Source organism: Bufo bufo, chromosome 10 (assembly GCF_905171765.1).
Source record: "Bufo bufo chromosome 10, aBufBuf1.1, whole genome shotgun sequence".
Taxonomy (NCBI): Eukaryota; Metazoa; Chordata; class Amphibia; order Anura; family Bufonidae; genus Bufo; species Bufo bufo.
In genome coordinates, this window is record NC_053398.1 from 23,195,545 (window position 1) to 23,214,365 (window position 18,821).

General features: G+C 48.7%; 1 protein-coding gene across 1 annotated transcript in view; it reads right to left on the bottom strand.

The window, feature by feature from the left end:
• The window catches only part of SYT9 (synaptotagmin 9), a 186,859-nt gene that overhangs the window by 24,981 nt on the left and 143,057 nt on the right, over window positions 1-18,821 (bottom strand). The gene's annotated exons all lie outside the window — the stretch shown is intronic.

Here is an 18,821-nt window from a genome sequence, read left to right on the forward strand (position 1 = left end):
ACCGATCCGGTTGTATTATCTTTAACATACCCAAGACGGATCCGTCATGAACTCCATTGAAAGTCAATGGGGGACGGATCCGTTTTCTATTGTGTCAGATTGTGTCAGAGAAAACGGATCCTTCTCCATTGACTTCCATTGTGGGTCATGACGGATCCGTCTTGCTCCGCATCCCAGACGGAAAGCAAACCGTAGCATGCTGCGGTTTGCTCTCCAGTATGAAAACGGAACGGAATGCGTTTTGGAGCGCACCGTTCTGTTCAGTTACGTTTTGTCCCCATTGACAATGAATTGACGGATCTCAATACTGGAAAATATTAACGCTAGTGTGAAAGTAGCTTAATGGATATACAGAGATAGATAGATATAGTGAATAGTTATATATAGATGATAGATAATAGATACAGTATAAGGAATAGTTATAGATAAATGATAGATACAGTCAGGGCCGGTGCAAGGATTTTTGCCGCCGTAGGCAAGATAAAAATTGCCGCCCCCCCCCCCCCCCCTTATCAGATGATCTGCCAATATCATGACATCACATATGTTCCACCCCTTTCTCAGCATTTAAATTAAGAATGGTGGAGAATAACTACCATGACTTAAGCCATAGCTAAAGAAACAAGCCTGGGGCGAAAAACAATAAGGCCTCCCCTCCAATGACACTTGATGACTTTTACAGAAGAAACTGTATATTGTGTGGCACAGTGTAGGCTATATGTGTATAACATAAACATATTTCATATGAAAACTTACAATTACTTGGCTTGGCCCTTGGGGATCTCGGACACCACTTCAACACTTTGGCCGGGTGCTCGGCGGAGCTGATGTGTTTTATCCTAATGACAAAGATTTCATAATAAGGATTTGGAGAAGGGGCAGAGGGATAGCAGAGCAGGGGGAGGCTGGTGCTGCTACTAGGGGGTCATACCATAAGGAGTAATAAAGCCCACCATAATGCCCCCCCCCACTAGAAATAATTCTCCTTATAATGTGACAGTGCAAAAAATACCCCCTTGTAATGCCCCTAGTTGAGCTAATGTCCCCATAGTGCCCCCATAATGTGCCAGTATAAAATACCCCTATATAGTGCCCCAGAAGATGCCCTCAGTGTCCCCCATAATTTGTAAGTATAAAATACCCCTTCTCAGTGCCCCCGTAGATGACCCCATAGTACTCCTCTCCCACCTTCCCCATAGTACCCATCATAATGTGTCCCAGTATAAAATGCCCCTATACAGAGCCCCCATATAAAATAGCCGTTCTTTGTGGCCTCAGTAGATGCCCCTATAGTGCCCACCAATAATGTGCCAGTAAGAAGTGCCCCCAATGTGTCAGTAATAAGTGCTCCCATAGATGTCCCCCAATGTGTCAGTAATAAGTGCTCCCATAGATGTCCCCCAATGTGTCAGTAATAAGTGCTCCCATAGATGTCCCCCAATGTGTCAGTAATAAGTGCTCCCATAGATGTCCCCCAATGTGTCAGTAATAAGTGCTCCCATAGATGTCCCCCAATAATGTGCCAGTAAAATGTGCCCTCATAAATGCCCCCCAATCATGTGCCAGTAATAATATCCCCCCCACCATCATGTGTCAGTAACAAGAGCCCCCCCATATCATGTGCCAGTAGCCAGAGCCCCCCTATATCATGTGCCAGTAGCCAGAGCCCCCCCTATATCATGTGCCAGTAGCCAGAGCCCCCCCCCTATATCATGTGCCAGTAGCCATAGGCCCCCCCTAACATGTGCCTGTAGCCATAGGCCCCCCCTATCATGTGCCAGTAGCCATAGGGCCCCCCCTATCATGTGCCAGTAGCCATAGGGCCACCCCTATCATGTGCCAGTAGCCATAGGGCCCCCCTATCATGTGCCAGTAGCCTCAGACCCCCCCATCAATATGTGCCAGTAGCCATAGGGCCCCCCATCACGTGCCAGTAGCCATAGGGCCCCCTATCATGTGCAGTAGCTATAGGGCCCCCCCTATCATGTCCCAGTAGCCATAGGGCCCCGCCTATCATGTCCCAGTAGCCATAGGGCCCCCCCTATCCCTATCATGTCCCAGTAGCCATAGGCCCCCCCGATCATGTGCCAGCCCAGTAGCCACCAGTATTGACAACAACAACAACAAAAAAACACTGATACTTACCTCCATGTCAGCGATGCGATGCAAGCCTCTTCCGGCCTGTGTCCCGCGCTGTACGGCGCAGGCGGCGCGATGGCGTCATCGCGCCGCCTGCGCCGGCCTCTGATAGGCTGCCGGCGTAGTGCCTGCAGCCTATCAGAGGAAGGGGAAGGGACACACCTCTCCCTCCCCTGCCCTGCTGCACAGCCATCTGTATCGCTGTCCTGAGGAAGGCGATACAGATGACTGGAGATGAGCGCTTCTACAATGGAAGCGCTCATCTCCATGTGACACGTGTCCACAGTCCTGCCTATAGTTAGTTGCGGGCCGGTGCTTACTAGAACGGCGGCGCAGCATGAGGGGCGCCGCCGGCCACTTAACAAACTTTTTTTTTTTAAACCGGACGGTTCCCCCCCCCCCCCCCCTGCTAAATTGCGCCCTAGGCGGCTGCCAAGGTCGCCTTACAGGTGGCGCCGGCCCTGGAGACAGTAGGAGGCATAGAGATAGATAGAAAGATTATCTCCAAAAAATGAGGCAGCACTTCAAAATGGTGAAAAATGGTGACCCAGTTTATTCCCAAGGCAACGTTTCAGCCCACACAATGAGACCTTTGTCAAACTTTGGGAATAAACTGGGTCACCATTTTTCACCATTTTGGAGTGCTGCCTCATTTTTGGGAAATATTCATCAGTGGATGTGTATGCCGGACATCCCAAATCCTTTCCCAGCACCCTCTCCAGCAGGAGGGTGCCTTAGCTTTAGCTTCCCTGGTGACCAGCAAAGCTCTTCTGATACTAGTGCTAAAACAATCTACGTTTATCGTGTGTTATCTCCTTCCTGCCTTGTTTGAAGTGTCTGCCTTCCTGTCTCTGTACTCCTGCATTTTCAACTCCAAGTTCAGTTCTGGTTTGAGTTAACCCAGTCTGTCTACCCTGTCTGTGCCCCATCCAAGTCCCCAGCCTACCTGCCTCATGTTTGCCTTATCTCTACTCCGACCATCTGCTTTTACTTTGTCCTGCCTGAATCTCTAAAAAAACTGCATTTTAGTCTTGGTGACTGTTCAGACTATATTTGCAGTTTCGATGTGTTTTTGTTATCTTGCACTCCTGGTGCTTGCACCAAAGTCCCCGACCCCAGTGGATCAGCTGCCAACAACACTGGGACTGTCCCAGGAGGTAGCGGTCTAGTTATTGACCCACAGCAAAGTCTAGATCACTGTACAAGGGTTAAAGAGTAAATACCGGGGAAGCACCAGAAAAACGCCCTTAGGGTTAACCCTACCCCAAACTGGTTAGCTGGCACAGTGGGTCCACACTCACTGATCTGTAACTGTAGATAGATATTAGATAGATAAATAGTTGACAGGTAGATAGATAATAGATAGATAGATTAGATATGATATAGATAGTGTACAGGACACCGGGGGTGGGTCCTGGACGGGTGCTATACGGCACCACTGTTTGGACTATGGTCCATTTAAATAGAGGTAGAAGGTTCAGGGGGTCACCCAAAAAGTGGGTGAAAAGTTCCAGGCAGGCGCTAATTCAGAGAGGACTGGCTCACAGTCTTCTCTATCTTAGTAAAGTAGTTTGGGGCCTGGAATTTTGGAGGCTCCAAAGTGTTATTTGGGTGGGATGAAGCCTCCACTCCTAAACCCTGGAAGCCAGCGCACAAGGGGTTAAGATCTCACAGACAACCACCCATTAAAGCAGGAAGTGATGCTGGAGGGAGTGAGTGAGTTGGGAGAGTGCACCTGTGAGGACAAGATGGAAGTCTGCTAGCTGCTCAGAGAGGACTTTTGAGTAGTTTGGAAGTGAAGCTGTGTCTGCAGGGAAGGTCTGGAGGACTTCTACTAAAAACGTATGTGTCTTTCTTTTGGTTGTTTTTCTGAAGAAAGACTTTTTCCTAATTTATGCTGGAAACAAGCAGGACTTTTGTTGTGACGTTTTGGATGCTGAAGAAAAGCTTTATTTTGTTTTGTTTGGTCACCAATAAAGACCCTTTGCTTTACTGACACGGTTTTACGCACTTGTCTCGCGGAGTTTAAAGACCCCCAAAGTTTACAACTGGTGGAGGATGCGTGCATAGTGCATTTGCAGGCGCAAAAAAAAACGTTTAAAACTGACATTTAAAGAGACAGTATACTTATGGCATGTCTTGGGTGAAGTCAGCCCAGGCGTTACAAACAGCAGACAAAGGCATGGAGGAGGTCGTTAAGGCTTTGGCACAAGCCACTGTGACCCAGCAGCAAGCCACTGTGGCCCAGCAGCAAGCGTCAGCAGAGTCAAACCGTCGCCATGAGGAAGCGATGGCTCAGCAGCAGCAGGCCCTGGCACAGGCTATAGCTGCGCAGCAGGAAAATACACGGCTGCTATCCGCCCAGTTTACGGCCCAGCAGGAGTCCACTCAAGCACAGGTGGCTGCCTTGCAGGAGGCCGTACAGCAGCTGGCTCAGGGACAAGCGCAAGCGGTCGTTGCCGTTAGCAACCCAGTATCTGTTAGAGCCAGCCATTTTTTGCAGAAACTAACACCCAGCGATGACGTGGAAGCCTTTCTTACCACCTTTGAAAGGATAGCAGAGAGAGAAGCGTGGCCCCGGGACCAATGGGCCGGCATTATATCGCCTTTTCTCACTGGTGACCCGCAAAAGGCCTATTTTGACCTCCCAGCTGAGCACATCAAAGACTATGAACGTCTAAAAGCTGAAATCCTGGCCCGCCTGGGAGTGACCACAGCTGTCCGGGCTCAGAGGGTGCATCGCTGGCGGTACAAATCGGACCAACCACCCAGGTCCCAGATGCATGAACTAATTCAGTTAGTTAAAAAATGGCTGCAGCCAGAAAAGTTGTCAGGTCCACAAATGGTGGAACGAGTAGTGATGGACCGGTACCTACGGTCCCTACAAGATGACCTACAGCGCTGGGTAAGCCATGGAAACCCTACTAATGCTGACCAGCTGATCGAGCTGGTTGAACGGTATACCGTGGTGGAGGACCTGCTTGGGCCTGCCAAGCGTCGAGAACCCACGCCAAGGACACCCAGACCAGCCATCAACCTGAGGAGAGAAGCCTTGCCAGATGTGGGCGTCCGCAGGTTTACACCATCTGCCCTAGAACCACGGAGGTCGGTTCCTGTACCAAAGATGGGAGACATACAATGTTGGCGATGTCGGTCCTGGGGGCATACCCGGGCACAATGCCCACTGCAGGAGGAGCCTATGGAGTGCGGAACTGGTCGGAGAAGCTCCTTCTATGTGCGAAGTGTGTGTACCACTCATCTTGACCTGGCTGCAGGACGGTTTGAGTGTGAAGTGTGGGTGAACCACCTTCCTGCCAGGGCCCTACTGGACTCCGGTAGCATGGTAACATTAGTACATGCCAGGGTACTTGGGAGGCTTAGACCAGTGACTAAAACTCTTCGGGTGGTATGCATTCATGGGGATACCAAGGAGTACCCCTTGGTTCCGGTGACTGTCTCTTATGGCCATGCCTCAGTTACACAGGAGGTCGGGGTGGTAAACAGTTTAATTCATGACATCATAGTGGGGCGGGACTGTCCACTATTTCTGGAACTATGGAATGAGGTGCAAATGGCACCACCAGGGGAACTGGGGGCACTGGGCCTGGAAGGGACAGGGACCGAGGGGTCCGGAGCTGAAATACACCCCTCTGATATAGAAATACCTACCATTGATAATGAAGTCGCAGGGAATGCTAATGTGGAGGATAATGCCCCTGACCCAGGTCTTAAACCCGGGTTGATCTCTGAGGTGGGGGAGGTCTTCCCATTACAAGTCATGCTGGGGGAGGATGACGAGGAGCTCTCCCCAGTTGAGGAAGATGAAGGGGAAACATCCTCAAGGCCAGTACATCCAGATCTAGACATGTCCAGAGGTGCATTTGGTACCGCCCAATTACGGGACCCTGCCTTGGTCAATGCTCGAGAGCAGGTTTCTGTTGTTGATGGGGTCCCACAAATGCCAGATGCAGACCAGAGGTTCCCTCACTTTGCGTTGAAGGGGGACTTACTGTATCGAGTGGCTGAGAGCCGAGGGGAAACTATAGAGCAGTTGCTGGTTCCCCAACCGTATAGGCGGATGCTCCTCGATCTAGCCCACAACGATGCACTGGGAGGACACCTGGGGGCGGAGAAAACAGAGGCCAGGATAAACGACCGGTTTTACTGGCCAGGGTTGAAGGCCGAGGTTAAAAGATACTGTGCGTCTTGTCCCATTTGCCAGTTAACCGCCCCAGTGCCACACTATAGAAACCCTCTGGTGCCCTTGCCGATTATCGAAGTCCCGTTTGAACGGATCGCTATGGATCTGGTGGGACCCCTGGTAAAGTCGGCACGGGGCCACCAATACATATTGGTCATCCTAGACTACGCAACTAGGTATCCAGAAGCTGTTCCTTTGAGGAAAGCCTCCTCTAAGGCCATCGCCAGGGAGTTGTTTCAAATGTTCTCACGAACTGGGTTCCCCAAAGAGATCCTGACAGACCAGGGTACCCCTTTTATGTCAAAGGTAATGGCGGACTTGTGCAAATTGTTTCAAATTAAGCAGTTGCGGACGTCTGTCTACCACCCACAGACCGATGGCCTAGTCGAAAGATTCAATAAAACCTTAAAATCCATGTTGAGAAGAGTAGTCCAGAAAGATGGGAAGGATTGGGATATGTTACTCCCTGCCCTGTTATTTGCTATCCGGGAGGTCCCGCAAGCATCCACAGGTTTTTCGCCATTTGAATTAGTGTATGGACGAAGGCCCCGGGGGTTACTCGATCTGGTAAAGGAGACATGGGAAAGTGAGTCCTCACCACACAAAACGGTGGTAGAGCATATCTCTCAAATGCGAGAGAGGGTGGCTAAGGTGATGCCACTGGTGAAGGAGCATATGCAGAAGGCCCAGGATGCCCAAAGAAGAGTGTATAACAGGTCGGCTAAAGTTAGACAGTTCCAAGTAGGAGACCGGGTGGCTGTTCTAATACCCACGGTAGAGAGCAAATTCTTGGCCAAATGGCAGGGCCCATTTGAGGTAGTAGAGAAATTCGGTGAGGTGGACTACAAGGTACACCAGCCAGGGAAAAGAAAACCATACCAGATCTATCACATCAATTTGTTGAAACCCTGGAGAGACAGAGAACAAGTGTCAGCGGTAGTAGGGGTACAGTCAGGGGACCATGCAGGGATCGACTTGGTGCAGGTTGCTTCTACCCTGACTAGACCTCAAACCCAGCAAACAAAAGAGTTTCTACAAAAAAATAGAGATATGTTTTCAGAGTTGCCCGGTCGCACCAACGTCATCGAGCATGACATTGTGACCGAGCCCAATGTAAAAGTCAGGTTAAAGCCTTACCGTATCCCAGAAGCTCATAGGGTGGCAGTGTCCGAAGAGGTTAAAAGAATGTTTGAGCTTGGAGTCATTGAAGAGTCGCAGAGCGAATGGTCAAGTCCAATTGTGTTGGTACCCAAGCCCAACGGCACCCTCCGCTTCTGCAACGACTTCAGAAAGCTTAATGAAGTCTCCAAGTTCGACGCATATCCCATGCCACGAGTAGATGAGCTAATTGAAAGGTTGGGGCCTGCCAGGTACATTACCACGCTAGACCTCACAAAAGGGTACTGGCAGATTCCCCTGACTAAGGAAGCCAGGGAGAAGACAGCCTTCTCTACCCCAGAAGGCCACTTCCAATATAAGAGAATGCCATTTGGTCTACACTCAGCCCCGGCCACGTTCCAAAGGGCCATGGACAAAACTCTGCGTCCACACCAACGGTACGCTTCTGTCTACCTAGATGACATAGTCATCTTCAGCACTGATTGGGAGTCCCACCTTCCCCGGGTTCAGGCAGTCGTAGACTCCTTAAGAAGAGCAGGGTTCACCATCAACCCCGAGAAGTGTGCCATTGGGATGGAGGAAGTAAAATACCTGGGGTATATTGTGGGTAGAGGGCTGGTAAAGCCCCAAATGAGTAAGGTGGAGGCCATACAGGACTGGCCCCGTCCCCTAACCAAGAAGCAGGTCAGAGCGTTTTTGGGCATAGTTGGCTATTATAGGAGGTTTGTCCCCAACTTTGCCACTGTTGCTGCACCACTGACCGACCTGACCAGAGGCAGAAAGTCAGTGATGATAAAGTGGAACGCCGAGGCCGAGACGGCTTTTCAAATGCTTAAGACAGCTTTGTGCCAAGATCCGGTGCTTGTAGCTCCAGATTTTACAAAAGATTTTGTAGTACAGACAGATGCTTCAAGCGAAGGGTTAGGAGCGGTCCTGTCTCAGGAAATCAATGGGGAGGAGCACCCTGTTGTCTTTCTTAGTAGGAAGCTGACGGCAGCTGAAAGAAACTATGCGGTGGTGGAGCGGGAGTGTCTGGCCATCAAGTGGGCTCTAGACTCCCTGCGATATTTCCTCCTGGGCAGAAAGTTCCGCTTGGTGTCAGACCATGCTCCGCTTACCTGGATGAGACAGAATAAACACACCAATGCCAGGGTAACAAGGTGGTTCCTTTCTCTCCAGGAGTTCAATTTCATGGTAGAGCACAGACCCGGGAGACAGCATCAGAATGCCGATGCCCTCTCCCGAGTCCATTGTATGGTGTCTACTGTTGCCTCCAACACCTCCGCGTTGAGGCAGAGGGGGGGGATATGTACAGGACACCGGGGGTGGGTCCTGGACGGGTGCTATACGGCACCACTGTTTGGACTATGGTCCATTTAAATAGAGGTAGAAGGTTCAGGGGGTCACCCAAAAAGTGGGTGAAAAGTTCCAGGCAGGCGCTAATTCAGAGAGGACTGGCTCACAGTCTTCTCTATCTTAGTAAAGTAGTTTGGGGCCTGGAATTTTGGAGGCTCCAAAGTGTTATTTGGGTGGGATGAAGCCTCCACTCCTAAACCCTGGAAGCCAGCGCACAAGGGGTTAAGATCTCACAGACAACCACCCATTAAAGCAGGAAGTGATGCTGGAGGGAGTGAGTGAGTTGGGAGAGTGCACCTGTGAGGACAAGATGGAAGTCTGCTAGCTGCTCAGAGAGGACTTTTGAGTAGTTTGGAAGTGAAGCTGTGTCTGCAGGGAAGGTCTGGAGGACTTCTACTAAAAACGTATGTGTCTTTCTTTTGGTTGTTTTTCTGAAGAAAGACTTTTTCCTAATTTATGCTGGAAACAAGCAGGACTTTTGTTGTGACGTTTTGGATGCTGAAGAAAAGCTTTATTTTGTTTTGTTTGGTCACCAATAAAGACCCTTTGCTTTACTGACACGGTTTTACGCACTTGTCTCGCGGAGCTTAAAGACCCCCAAAGTTTACAATAGATAAATAGATAATAGATAGATATATATTAGATAGTTATATAGATAGATATGATATAGATAATAGATAGATATAAAGATAGATAATAGATAAAATAGATATAAATAAACTAATCCACTTAAACACTAGAACAACAGTCTCTTTTCCCATAGAAATGCACACAATACCTGCACGACAGAAACATAAAACATAATAAAATGGAAATTGCTGAGAGAATTCCACTTTACAGGCTTCACAGTAGATAGAAGTAATTTTTTGTGTAAATATCACAATATGTCCTGACAGCGGAGAATGACAATTTCTGTCTATGCCATGCAGAATTTACATTAAAGATGCTCTTCCTGCAGAGCTGTCATGCAGCCTCTAGGGGTCCAGCCTAATAACCAGGGCACTGCTGTGACAAACCGTGTGGAAATCATAAAGTATTCAAAATATGCCATCAATTGTGAATCAGGTACACGCTATCTGCTTTATACCGCATCATACGCGGAATATCAATGAGCTGACGAGAATATACAGCGTAAAGGGGAACATCAAGAGCTGCACGACACAATGATATAAAGCCAAACACTGTACTGGGTGGGAACATACAAAGAGTAAAAATCCTATCTATCTATCTATCTATCTATCTATCTATCTATCTATCTATCTATCTATCTATCTATCTATCTATCTATCTCATATCTATTATCTATCTATTATCTATCTAATTATCTCATTATCTATTATCTATCTTCTAAATTAAAGCGAACCTTTCACCTCATTTTCACTTTATAAACTAGCCACAGTACCTTATAGATTATCTTGAGTGTGTTGTTATCCATGTTAGTGCCGCTTTCCTGCGCTTTTTATTCATAAAAAAACCGTCTTATAAAGTTCTGATTTCTGCTCCAACAGTCAGGCAACAAGTCAAGGGGGTAGCCCTTCCCTCTCCTCTGGCCGTACCTCCCCTGCCCTAACGCCGCCTCTATGCTTTGTGATTGACAGCCGGCTCAGTCGCCGGGACGGCGCTTCTGAATCCTGCGCATGCGCCGTCCTCCTCATTCGCCGCGCGATCAAATAAGCTTTATTTGCAGGACTAAATACATTTTAGCATTGCCAAAGCAAGTGGGAAATAATTTGGTAGGGTTGGGGGATGGGGACACGTCCAGGGTGGGGATATAGGAGTCCATGGTATATCAGGCTCCTCTCAGTCAATTGCAGGCAGTAATATATTGTGCTGCTGTGGCCGCTGAGTTCTGCTCGACAGGCGCTGTATGAGGAGCTCCTGTGGACCTGGAGAAAGTGTTTGCAGAGTTCTAGGTGGAATAATTCTGTTGGCCCAGAGTCCTACTTTGCCCGGTCTGGGTATGTGTCTGGGCCCCAGACTTCGCTGCCATACAGGAGGATCGGGGCCGATGATGGTGTCAAGGATTTTAAGCCAGATGGTCACTGGTGCTTTAAAGGGAACCTGTCACCGGGATTTTGTGTATAGAGCTGAGGACATGGGTTGCTAGATGGCCGCTAGCACATCCGCAATACCCAGTCCCCATAGCTCTGTGTGCTTTTATTGTGTAAAAAACACCAATTTGATACATATGCAAACTAACCTGAGATGAGTCCTGTCCCTGACTCCTCTAACCTACAGGACTCCTCAGGTTCATTTGCATATGTATCAAATCATTTTCTTTACACAATAAAAGCACACAGAGCTATGGGGACTGGGTATTGCGGATGTGCTAGTGGCCATCTAGCAACCCATGTCTTCAGCTCTATACCCCAAATCCCGGTGACAGGTTCCCTTTAAGGTGATACAGTTGCCTCCTGATGGCATAAAAGGTTTTGTTCGCCTTGTCTTTCAGTGTTTCCATGGCTTTCTTAAAACTCCCTGATTGGCTGATTTCTAGGCCCAGGTCGGTGTAGCTGTCGGTTTCTGAAAGAGGACAGTTGTTTAGCAGGAAGGGAGGACGCCCGGCTGCTTTCCGGTTTCTTTTCCGGAACACCATGATGTTGGTTTTCTTTGGATTGATGGGCAGTGCCCACGTGTTACTGAACTTCTCCAGGATTTTCAGGTTATCTTGGAGACCTTTCTCAGTTGGAGATGGTAGCAGAAGATCATCTGCATAAAGGATAAATTTTACCTCGGTTTAATGGAGGGTGAGACCAGGTCAGGGGAGGGCTGGCAGCCTTAGTCCTGGGGGCAAATCCAGTCAAGTGGCCCATTTTAACCCCTCCCATTATTAAAAGCCCCTCCTACATATAATAGGCCACTCCCAAAAAACACTGTACCGCTGACATTCTATAGTTGAGGCCTGTCTCTACACATCATACGGAGAGGGGGGGGGCCTGTCCTGGCTGCACTGCCTGCTTATACAACAAGCTACAGCCAGGACGCTCCTCCGCTCTCCTCACTCCCGAGATCCTGCTCAAGGCATGTGGTTCTCCCCACCATCTGCCACCCGCCCGTGGCCTGCTGCCCCCTTTGGCCGTCCTCACCCAGCTCTGAATCCTCCTTCTGCAAATGGCAGGAGGAGGAGCCGGAGCATCTCCTCTCCTACATAGCACCACATACCTCTTACATCCAGTGATGTCACCTTTGTTGTAGATGTTCTCTTTCTTTTTCTTCTCCATTCAGACCAGACCGCCATGATGATTTTTCTGCCATCTCCCGTCTCTGCAGAGATTGAGAAACAGACATTAGTTTCCCACATTTCCATCATCTTCACATCTTCTGAACACCCTTTCCTGCCACCCCCAATACTATACTGCAGAGAAAGTCCCCCTGGAAATACTGCTACCACACAGATTGTGCCCCCTTAAATAATTATTGGCACACAGTGCTCTAAAAAATAACTGCGCCCAGACACTAATAGTATAAAGATAATGTCCCCCAAAAATAATTGTGCTAAGCTGATACTATGCCAGGGTGCCCCCAAAGTAACAGTGCTCCCCAAAATTCCACCAATAGAAATAATTCTCAGCCAGAGCACACTTAGTAGTAATAATCCCCCTATAGTGCCCATACTAGTGATCATGTTCCTCATAGCCCCCCAGTAGTAGTAAAGCTCCCCATAATACCCCTTAGTAGTAATAATTCTCCCTATAATATGACAGTACATGAAATACCCCCGCTTAGTGCCCGCAGTTGAGCTAATGCACCCATAATGTATGCCAGTATAAAATACCCCTATATAGTGCCCCAGTAAATGCCCTCATAGTGCTCCTCTCCCCCTTCCCCATAGTGTCCCCCACAATGTGCCAGTAAAAAATGCCCCTTCTAAGTGCCACTATATGCCCCAATAGTGCTCCACTCCCCCATAGTGCTGCTCTCCCCTATAGTGCCTCCCATAATGTGCCAGTAAAAAATGCCCCCTTAGTGCCTCCAAATTCCATAGTGGCCCCCATAATGTGCCAATAAAAAAGGCCCCTTTAGAGCCCCCACTTCCCCATAGTGCTCCCAAATAATGCCCCTATAGTGACACCAGATGCCCCATAGTGCCCCCCATAATGTGCCAATAATTAAAAAAGCCCCTTTAGAGCCCCCAGATACCCCCATAGTGCTCCTTTCCCCCATGGTGCCCTCCCATAATGTGCCAGTAAGAAATGCCCCCTCAGTGTCAGCCCCCCCCCATAGTGCCAGCTCCCCCCATAGTGCCAGCACCCCATAATGCCAGCCTCCCCATAGTGCTAGCTTCCCTATAGTGCCAGCCCCCCTATAGTGCCAGCTCCCCCTATAGTGCAAGCCCCCCATAGTGCCAGCTCCCCCCATAGCCATAGTGCCAGCTCCCCCCATAGCCATAATGCCAGCTCCCCCATAGCCATAATGCCAGCTCCCCCATAGCCATAGTATCAGCTCCCCCATAGCCATAGTGCCAGCTCCCCCATAGCCATAGTGCCAGCTCCCCCATAGCCATAGTGCCAGCTCCCCCATAGCCATAGTGCCAGATCCCCCATAGCCATAGTTCCAGCTCCCCCATAGCCATAGTGACAGCTCCCCCATAGCCCTAGTGACAGCTCCCCCCACAAAGAAAAAAAAAAAAAACACTACTTACCTCCATCAGCAGCGATGCAGGCCTCTTCCACCGTGTGTCCCTGCTGTGTGCTGCCCGGCTCAGGTGGCGCGATGATAATGACGTCATCGCGCTGCCTGAGCCGGCCTCTGATAGGCTGCAGGCATTAGTGCCTACGGCCTATCAGAAGAACAGGGGAGGGACACGCCTCTCCCTCCCCTGTCCCACAGCACAGCCATCTGTATCGCTGTTCTGAGGACGGTGATACAGATAAATATGGAGATGAGCGCTTCCACAATGGAAGCGCTCATCTCCTACTGCCCGCCGCAATCACATCCAGGGCCGCGCCGCCTGTGGTGATCGGCGGTTCGACCCTGAGGAATAAAAAACAAATACAAAAAAAATTATTTGTTAAAGACGGCCCAGCGGCCGTTTTTTAGGGCGGCCTGGGGGGCAATTGCCTCCCTGCCCCCCGGCCCAGCCCGCCCCTGGACCAGGTGCTGTGGAGGACTCCAGAGCCGCCGCCAGCTCATTGATGTAGATATTAAACAGGGTTGGATTGAGGCTGCAGCCCTGTCTGACTCCTCGGCACTGCCGGAAATAAGCCGTTCTCCTCCCATTTACTTTCGCGCTGCATCTGTTCTCAGTGTAGGAACTTCTGATGACATCATATGTTTTTCCTCCTATTCCGCTTTCAAGAAGTTTCAGGAATAGGCCCGGATGCCACACTGAGTCAAAGGCCTTCTTAAAGTCCACAAAGCAGGCATAGATCTTTCCATGCTTTGTATTGTGGACATGGCTCTTGATGAGGCTCTGCAGGGTGTAGATGTGGTCTGTGGTGCGGTGGTTTGGTATGAAGCCTGCTTGGCTTCTGCTGAGGATGTTGTGCTGGGTGAGGAAGCTGAGGATCCTCTTATTCTGGATACTGCTGAGGAGTTCCCAGGTTGCTGCTGACGCATATCCCTCTATAGTTGGCTGGGTCGTACCTGTCTCCGCCCTTGTGTATGGGGGTGATGATGCCCTGGTTCCAGCTCTGGGTGAAGTAGCCAGCACTCAGCACAACATTGTAGAGTTTTACTAATGCGGCCTGGATACCTGGGGGGCTGTATTTGATCATTTCTGAAAGGAACTCATCTGGGCCGCTGGCTTTTTTTTACTCTTTATTACTGAGATCCTCTCTGTTATCTCCTGCAGAGTGATCGGTGTGTCTAGAGGGTTTTGGAAATCTTTGATTTCCTGGATGTCCTACGGTAGCACAATAATAAATGGGATGCTAGTCCCCTAGCTACAGGGCCGGTGCAAGGATTTTGGCCCCCCTTCCCCGCAGCTCACCTGGCCCTGGTCCCGTCTGCAGCAGCTGGCTTCTCCTCTGTGTGGTCCTGGTATCTTCTCTCTGCTGGTTTGAGGACCGTATTTTTCGCACCTAGGTTTTAGAGGAGGATAATAAGAAAAATATATTTTCCATTACACCTCAGGTCAGACCAGCAATCAGACCCCCAATGTTAATCAGACCTCAGATCAGTCCCCCAATGCCTCAGATCAGACCCCCATGTCAGCCATCAGCCCCCATGTAAGCCATCAGCCCCCCATGTCACATTTCTCCCCCTCCATGTCAAATCACCCCCCTATGTCACGTCAGCCCTCAATGTCCCATTTTACCCCCTCCTTTTTACATAATCCCCTCTGTCACATCACCACCATGTCAGATTTCTCCCCCCATGTCAGATTTCTCCCCCCATGTTAACTTTCTCCCCCTCCATTTCACATTTCACCGCCTCAATGTCACATTTTTCCCCCTCCATGTCAAATCACCTATGTCACATCAGCCCTCCATGTCACATTTCACCCCCTCAATGTCACATTTCTCCCCCTCCTTGTCACATTTCACCCCCTCAATGTCACATTTCTCCCCCTCCATCCATGTCACATTTCTCCCCTCCAAACCATGTCACATCCCCCCCTTCGTGTCACATCATTACCCCCTATTGTGTCACATTTCCGTCCCCCCCCCATGGCACATCATCCCTTCCCCCGGCCGGCCCTGGCCCCATCCCCATGTCACAGACTACAGACATTGTCCCCCCTCCCATCATGTCACGGTCACCATACCCCCCCTCCATTTATTATTGTTGTCTGTGTAGTAATTTTTTTAAAACACATTTATGCAGTGCACTCTGGCGCTAGTGCGCTCATCAGTGATCGCGACACCTACCCACCTGTCCTGCTGTTACGGAAATCTGGCTGTGTGTGAGTCAGACTCACAGACACAGTCAGCTCCGGTCCCTGCTGCCGCCCACTGCGCCACTTGCCAGTCACTCCCCCCGGTCTGACCCCATGACCGTGTTGCCTTGCTGCCGGGCCCGTGCTGCTCTGTGAGTGAGGGCCGGGGCTGCACGGCGCATGCAGGCTGGGGCGGGAGGCCGGCGGCGCTGCGGCACAACAAGTAAGTGATAAAAAAACAAACAAACAAACAAAAAAAACAAAGAAGGTAAATTTTTCCGCCCTCCCCCTCGGTGCGCCTAAGGCAGCCGCTTGGTCTGCCTTATGGTAGCTCCGGCCCTGCCTAGATACAACCGAAGAGACAGATTTATTAGCAATAACACTTAATTAGTCAATTACTCAATTACAGTATGCCTCCTATAAAAGGTCAGACTCAGTGAACCACACATTGTATTTAGTTTTTCTCTCTAGGTACTGAAGAGACAAGGACTCTCGGTGCTTGCATCTGATTTGTTTTTCAAACGTTTCCCAGATTGCATACATGGGGAGTTCCCTGTCCCTCGACCTGAAGGTGTACCAAGTGGTTGTTTTGCACCCTGGTCACATAATATAGCTGTGCCTGTGGTTATATTCCAGTTTACTTATAAAATACCGGCCTGTAAACAGCTTGTACAAGCGCTCCAAGGAGCAGGCGGGACAGATCAGCTGGACTTCTGCTCGCTAGCCGACGCGCGCGCATTACGGCCAGAAGAGCTGGAGCCGCGCGCTAAGAGACGCCGCACGCCACTGGGGTTTCCCAGGCTATAAACCTCCTGCACGCTGCACCACTAGCACGCTCTGCCAGCCTGCCATCTCCTCTGCTTACTGAGGTAAGTAGGGTGCATTACTTTGATGTGTGTTTTGTGTCACTATGCTCTTTCCTGCCTGTGCATATTATTACATACCTGGTTCTCACCTCTGTGTTTTCTTGCACAGATGTCTTCTCCTAATGAAGCCAGCAGGAAAAGAAAAGAGCAAAAACAGACACAGACTATGTTTAAAGTGTCAGCAACCCCTGCCTGATGACAACTCATCTGATTTATGCACTGATTGTAAAAGCCAGTCATCATCTATACAGTCTCAGGCTGGAGATTTTCTCACCTGGTTTCAAGGCTAATTAGCTGACATTTTTTAACAAGCTAAATGTACACATGAATCTAAAGAATCTAGAAAAAAAATCTGCAGTTTCTCCCACACATGTGGTTTCTGTGTCTGATCCTTCATCTGTCTCTGAAGGGGAAATAGTTTCAGAGGATTCGGATTCTGACGACTCTGAGGAATATTATTTATTGCATAAAGACAAAGTTAAATAAGTCTATTAAAAGCTGTTAAAGAGACTGTAGAATCAGACAAAAATGTGGATAAGACAAAAAGAGAAAAACTCTTATATTTTCCACACTGCAGTAACAAGGTTTTCACTAGTCACCCTGTACTGAAGGAATGGCTCCAGCAAGATTGGGCTATGCCTAAAAATAAATCTGACACAGGCGCCAGATTTAAAAATGTGTATAAATTGGATGAGAAATTCACTGAGGATTGGGCTAAAACCACTAAAGTAGACCTTGCGGATCAAGGCTTTCAAAAAAAGATTTTTTTTCCTCTGAAGAAGCATCTTTATTAAAAGATCCTATGGATAGAAAGGCAGAGTCCATGTTGAAAAAAACTTACGCTTCATCAGCCGCCAGTTTTAAAGCAGCATTAGCTTCTATCCTGGTGGCCAGAGCACTTCGTATCCGGATCAGTCAGCCTAATCTTGATTTGGAGGTAGGGGTTTCTAGAGAAAAGATTTTAGCAAATATTCCATTAATCAAATCACCGTCTGAGTTCCTGTGTGATACGCCATTAGATGTGTCAAAATTCGCCTCAAGATCTATGGCCTTGTCTAACGGGGCCAGAAGGGCCTTATGGATAAAACAGTGGCCTGGGGATGTCCTGTCCAAAAATCACTTCTGCAACCTACCTTTTCAGTCTGGTTTATTGTTTGGACCTCAGCTGGAAAAAATATTGGAATCTCTAAGCGAAGGGAAAGGTGTTAAATTTCCAGAGTACAAGAGGAAGTTTAACCATTTCCGATCCTTTCGTAATCAAAGGAGAAGATCCCTGAGATTCAGAAGAAATAGAGAGGCTGATCATCAGAGAAGATTCAGAGGAAGAGATCAAGGAACCTCCTTCAAAAACAAGGGTGCTGACCAGAAACCTACTGACCTATGACGCCAGAAGAAAACCAGTACGAGTAGGCGCAAGACTACAAAAAAAATTCTGCAGTGGTCAAAAACCTCATCAGACGGCTGGGTAACTTTAGTCATACAGAGAGGATATTCTCTAGAATTCAGAAAGTTTCCTCAAGATGGTTTTTTCCTCAACAGGACACAAGATCCTGTTATTCCTATATTAATTCAAGAATTTAAAAAAAGGGGGCTCTGGAACATGTTCCCAGTTGGCAAAAAGGAAAAGGAGTCTACTCAAAAGTATTTGCAGTTCCAAAGCCAGGAAACAAATGGAGGTTAGTCATAGATCTGACCTTTCTCAACAAATATCTCGTGAAACGAAAGTTCAAGATGGAGACGATCCGGACAGTAATAGACCTCCTACAAAAAGACTACCTAACAAAGATAGACCTGACAGATGCCTACCTACATGTACCTATACTCCCCAAGCATCGGAAGTATCTGAGAGTAGCATTATGTTCACCCAAAGGGACAAGACACCTTCAGTTTACATGTCTCCGCTTTGGGATATCATCGGCACCTTGTGTGTTTACAAAGATTACAGTAGTCCTGTCAGCAGCCCTCAGACTGAGGGGAATCTCAGTAATACCATATCTAGACGACTGGCTAATAAAAGCATCCTCCAGAGATCAGCTGAGGAAAGACCTGCAAGCAACCACTTCTCTGATACAACAGCACGGGTTCCTGATAAATTAAAAAAAGTCCCACCTGGATCCGACTCAAACAATAACTTTTTGGGGTTTTGTGATAGATTCTTGCAAGATGAACATTAGATTGTCCACACCAAGGATACAAAAGATTATCCAGGAAATGTATCTTCTCATTACTCATCCAAAGATGTCTGTCAGGAATGCCATGAGAATTTTGGGTCTCTTGACCTCCTCAACAGATGCTATTCCTTGGGCCAAAGCTCATATCA